The following is a 6,000-nucleotide window of genomic DNA, read 5'->3' as shown; positions in this document are numbered from 1 at the left end:
GACAGGGGAAGTAATTTCATGTCTGCATACTTAAAGGCCATGTGGAAGGAGTGTGGTGTAACTTACAAGTTCACAACACCCTATCATCCACAAACAAATGGACTGGTGGAGAGATTTAATAAAACTCTCAAAGGCATGATTATGGGACTCCCTGAAAAACTCCGCAGGAGATGGGATGTCCTTCTACCATGCCTCCTTTTTGCCTACAGGGAGGTACCCCAGAAAGGAGTGGGCTTCAGCCCCTTTGAACTTCTTTTTGGACACCCTGTTAGGGGTCCACTCACACTTGTAAAGGAGGGTTGGGAACAACCTTTAAAAGCTCCTAAGCAGGATATTGTGGATTATGTACTTGGCCTCAGATCAAGGATGGCTGAGTACATGAAAAAGGCCAGTAAAAACCTTCAGGCCAGCCAAGAGCTCCAGAAGCAATGGCATGATCAGAAGGCTGTTTTGGTTCAGTACCAACCAGGGCAGAAAGTGTGGGTCTTGGAGCCTGTGGCCCCATTAGCACTCCAAGATAAATGGAGTGGACCCCACACAATTGTTGAAAAGAAGGGTGAAGTCACCTACTTGGTTGACTTAGGCACTGCCAGGAGTCCCCTTAGGGTGCTCCATGTCAACCGCCTGAAACCCTACTATGACAGGGCTGATCTCACCCTGCTCATGGCAACAGATGAGGGACAGGAAGAAGACAGTGATCCTCTACCTGATCTCTTCTCTTCCACAGAACAAGATGCTCTTGTGGAAGGTGTAGTTTTGGCTGATTGTCTTACTGCTGAGCAGAAAGATAATTGCATAAACCTCCTAGGACAATTTTCAGAACTCTTCTCCATTGTGCCAGGCACCACTTCTTGGTGTGAGCACACTATAGATACTGGAGACAGTTTACCTGTCAAAAGTAAGATCTATAGGCAGCCTGACCATGTCAGGGACTGCATAAAGCAAGAGGTTCAGAAAATGTTGGAACTATGAGTGGTTGAGCACTCTGACAGTCCATGGGCTTCTCCTGTGGTACTGGTACCAAAACCCAATTCTAAAGATGGAAAGAAGGAAATGAGGTTTTGTGTAGACTATAGAGGTCTCAACTTGGTAACCAAAACAGATGCTCACCCTATACCCAGGGCAGATGAGCTAATAGATACACTGGCATCTGCCAAGTATCTAAGCACTTTTGATTTGACTGCAGGGTATTGGCAGATCAAAATGTCAGAAGATGCTAAACCTAAAACTGCATTTTCTACCATTGGAGGACATTACCAGTTTACTGTAATGCCTTTTGGTTTGAAAAATGCACCTGCCACTTTTCAGAGGTTGGTGAACACAGTCCTGCAAGGGCTGGAAGCTTTCAGTGCAGCATATTTGGATGATATAGCTGTCTTTAGCTCCAGCTGGGATGATCACCTGGTCCACCTTTGGAAAGTTTTGGAGGCCCTGCAAAAGGCAGGCCTCACTATCAAGGCTTCAAAGTGCCAGATAGGGCAGGGTAAGGTGGTTTATCTGGGACACCTTGTTGGTGGGGAACAGATTGCACCACTTCAGGGGAAAATCCAAACTATTATTGATTGGGTTCCCCCTACCACTCAGACTCAGGTGAGAGCCTTCCTAGGCCTCACTGGGTATTACAGGAGGTTCATTAAGAACTATGGCTCCATTGCAGCCCCTCTTAATGACCTCACATCCAAGAAAATGCCTAAAAAGGTATCATGGACAGCAAACTGTCAGAAAGCTTTTGAGGAGCTGAAGCAGGCCATGTGCTCTGCACCTGTCCTGAAAAGCCCTTGTTACTCTAAAAAATTCTATGTCCAAACTGATGCATCTGAATTAGGAGTAGGGGCAGTCCTATCACAACTTAATTCTGAGGGCCAGGATCAACCTGTTGCTTTTATTAGTAGAAGGTTGACCCCTAGAGAAAAGCGTTGGTCTGCCATTGAGAGGGAGGCCTTTGCTGTGGTCTGGGCTCTGAAGAAGTTGAGGCCATACCTGTTTGGCACTCACTTCATTGTTCAGACAGACCACAAACCTCTACTTTGGCTAAAACAAATGAAAGGTGAAAATCCTAAATTGTTGAGGTGGTCCATATCCCTACAGGGAATGGACTATACAGTGGAACATAGACCTGGGAGTAGCCACTCCAATGCAGATGGACTCTCCAGATATTTCCACTTAGACAATGAAGACTCATCAGGTAATGGCTAGTCTTATTGTCCTTCGTTTGGGGGGGGGTTGTGTAGGAAAGTACCATCTTGCCTAGCATGTTACCCCCATTTTTCACTGTATATATGTTGTTTTAGTTGTATGTGTCACTGGGACCCTGGTAACCCAGGGCCCCAGTGCTCATAAGTGTGCCTGAATGTGTTACCTGTGTAGTGACTAACTGTCTCACTGAGGCTCTGCTAATCAGAACCTCAGTGGTTATGCTCTCTCATTTCTTTCCAAATTGTCACTGACAGGCTAGTGACCATTTTTACCAATTTACATTGGCTTACTGGAACACCCTTATAATTCCCTAGTATATGGTACTGAGGTACCCAGGGTATTGGGGTTCCAGGAGATCCCTATGGGCTGCAGCATTTCTTTTGCCACCCATAGGGAGCTCTGACAAATCTTACACAGGCCTGCCACTGCAGCCTGAGTGAAATAACGTCCACGTTATTTCACAGCCATTTTACACTGCACTTAAGTAACTTATAAGTCACCTATATGTCTAACCTTTACCTGGTAAAGGTTAGGTGCAAAGTTACTTAGTGTGAGGGCACCCTGGCACTAGCCAAGGTGCCCCCACATTGTTCAGAGCCAATTCACTGAACTTTGTGAGTGCGGGGACACCATTACACGCGTGCACTACATATAGGTCACTACCTATATGTAGCTTCACCATGGTAACTCCGAATATGGCCATGTAACATGTCTATGATCATGGAATTGCCCCCTCTATGCCATCCTGGCATTGTTGGTACAATTCCATGATCCCAGTGGTCTGTAGCACAGACCCTGGTACTGCCATACTGCCCTTCCTGGGGTTTCTCTGCAGCTGCTGCTGCTGCCAACCCCTCAGACAGGCAGCTGCCCTCCTGGGGTCCAGCCAGGCCTGGCCCAGGATGGCAGAACAAAGAACTTCCTCTGAGAGAGGGTGTGACACCCTCTCCCTTTGGAAAATGGTGTGAAGGCAGGGGAGGAGTAGCCTCCCCCAGCCTCTGGAAATGCTTTGTTGGGCACAGATGTGCCCAATTCTGCATAAGCCAGTCTACACCGGTTCAGGGACCCCTTAGCCCCTGCTCTGGCGCGAAACTGGACAAAGGAAAGGGGAGTGACCACTCCCCTGACCTGCACCTCCCCTGGGAGGTGTCCAGAGCTCCTCCAGTGTGCTCCAGACCTCTGCCATCTTGGAAACAGAGGTGCTGCTGGCACACTGGACTGCTCTGAGTGGCCAGTGCCACCAGGTGACGTCAGAGACTCCTTGTGATAGGCTCCTTCAGGTGTTAGTAGCCTTTCCTCTCTCCTAGGTAGCCAAACCCTCTTTTCTGGCTATTTAGGGTCTCTGTCTCTGGGGAAACTTTAGATAACGAATGCACGAGCTCAGCCGAGTTCCTCTGCATCTCCCTCTTCACCTTCTGATAAGGAATCGACCGCTGACCGCGCTGGAAGCCTGCAAACCTGCAACATAGTAGCAAAGACGACTACTGCAACTCTGTAACGCTGATCCTGCCGCCTTCTCGACTGTTTTCCTGCTTGTGCATGCTGTGGGGGTAGTCTGCCTCCTCTCTGCACCAGAAGCTCCGAAGAAATCTCCCGTGGGTCGACGGAATCTTCCCCCTGCAACCGCAGGCACCAAAAAGCTGCATTACCGGTCCCTTGGGTCTCCTCTCAGCACGACGAGCGAGGTCCCTCGAATCCAGCGACACCGTCCAAGTGACTCCCACAGTCCAGTGACTCTTCAGCCCAAGTTTGGTGGAGGTAAGTCCTTGCCTCACCTCGCTGGGCTGCATTGCTGGGAACCGCGACTTTGCAAGCTTCTCCGGCCCCTGTGCACTTCCGGCGGAAATCCTGTGTGCACAGCCAAGCCTGGGTCCACGGCACTCTAACCTGCATTGCACGACTTTCTAAGTTGGTCTCCGGCGACGTGGGACTCCTTTGTGCAACTTCGGCGAGCACCGTTTCACGCATCCTTGTAGTGCCTGTTTCTGGCACTTCTCTGGGTGCTACCTGCTTCAGTGAGGGCTCTTTGTCTTGCTCTACGTCCCCTCTCTCTGCAGGTCCAATTTGCGACCTTCTGGTCCCTCCTGGGCCCCAGCAGCGTCCAAAAACGCCAAACGCACGATTTGCGTGTAGCAAGGCTTGTTGGCGTCCATCCGGCGGGAAAACACTTCTGCACGACTCTCCAAGGCGTGGGGGATCCATCCTCCAAAGGGGAAGTCTCTAGCCCTTGTCGTTTCTGCAGTATTCACAGCTCTTCAGCCTAGTAAGAGCTTCTTTGCACCAACCGCTGGCATTTCTTGGGCATCTGCCCAGCTACGAGCTGCTTGTGACTTTTGGACTTTGTTCCCTTGTTCCACAGGTACCCTCAGTCAGGAATCCATCGTTGTTGCACTGCTGATTTGTGTTTTCCTTGCATTCTCCCTCTAACACGACTATTTTGTCCTTAGGGGAACTTTAGTGCACTTTGCACTCACTTTTCAGGGTCTTGGGGAGGGTTATTTTGCTAACTCTCACTATTTTCTAATAGTCCCAGCGACCCTCTACAAGGTCACATAGGTTTGGGGTCCATTCGTGGTTCGCATTCCACTTCTAGAGTATATGGTTTGTGTTGCCCCTATCCCTATGTTTCCCCATTGCATCCTATTGTAACTATACATTGTTTGCACTGTTTTCTAAGACTATACTGCATATTTTTGCTATTGTGTATATATATCTTGTGTATATTTCCTATCCCCTCACTGAGGGTACACTCTAAGATACTTTGGCATATTGTCATAAAAATAAAGTACCTTTATTTTTAGTATAACTGTGTATTGTGTTTTCTTATGATATTGTGCATATGACACTAAGTGGTACTGTAGTAGCTTCACACGTCTCCTAGTTCAGCCTGAGCTGCTTTGCTAAGCTACCATTATCTATCAGCCTAAGCTGCTAGACACCCTATACACTAATAAGGGATAACTGGGCCTGGTGCAAGGTGCAAGTACCCCTTGGTACTCACTACAAGCCAGTCCAGCCTCCTACAACCCCTCAACAGATAGTTTGGATACAAACAAATTTGAATACAGTAATTTAGTATCAGTCAACAACATTTGCTTATTAGCATGCGGAGTAACTCTAAAATAATACGACTTAGCACTTTGTTGATGATGCCCAGAAAAATATGCAAATTTGTCAAAATAAGTTTTAGAACTACCCTGTGGAGGAGACGGGCAATGTTCCCATTGCATATACTCAAATATTGATTTAGGGCTACTGGCTTTATGAATAAAGTGGTGTCCATAATAATTGTAACTAAACATGTCACCATAATTATCTCTAAACTGGTAAGCATCTTCATTTTCATAGACAGTATAATACTGCAATTCTGTCAACATAGAATCAACTGTCTTCACATCCCCATCATCAGATACAATGCCTGGTATTACGATATCATTCATTGATAACTTGAGAACATACGGTATTTGAATTATTTCAGTGTGACCATATATATCAAACATTACTCTATCCCACACAATCCCATCCGGAATTGGTACAGCAGAAATGTTCACAAAGGACAAGTCTCTTCGAACCATATGTGATGAAAAATGCGGTTTCAACACCTTCTCCACCTGCTCAATCTCAGATCGTTCAGGAAGAAAATGACCATGTATCACCAGAAAAAAGGTAACAACAAACCCCAGACATAGGAAAAAAGTCATCACAGTCATGAAAAGCCACAGATAGTTCCAAGGAACAACAAAATACGTGTGTTTGAGCCAACACAGCAGCTTACGTGGACCCAGAGCTGGTGCTGAAGAGGAT

This window comes from Pleurodeles waltl, chromosome 1_1 (assembly GCF_031143425.1).
Source record: "Pleurodeles waltl isolate 20211129_DDA chromosome 1_1, aPleWal1.hap1.20221129, whole genome shotgun sequence".
NCBI lineage: Eukaryota > Metazoa > Chordata > Amphibia > Caudata > Salamandridae > Pleurodeles > Pleurodeles waltl.
Note: the sequence above shows the minus strand (reverse complement) of the source record.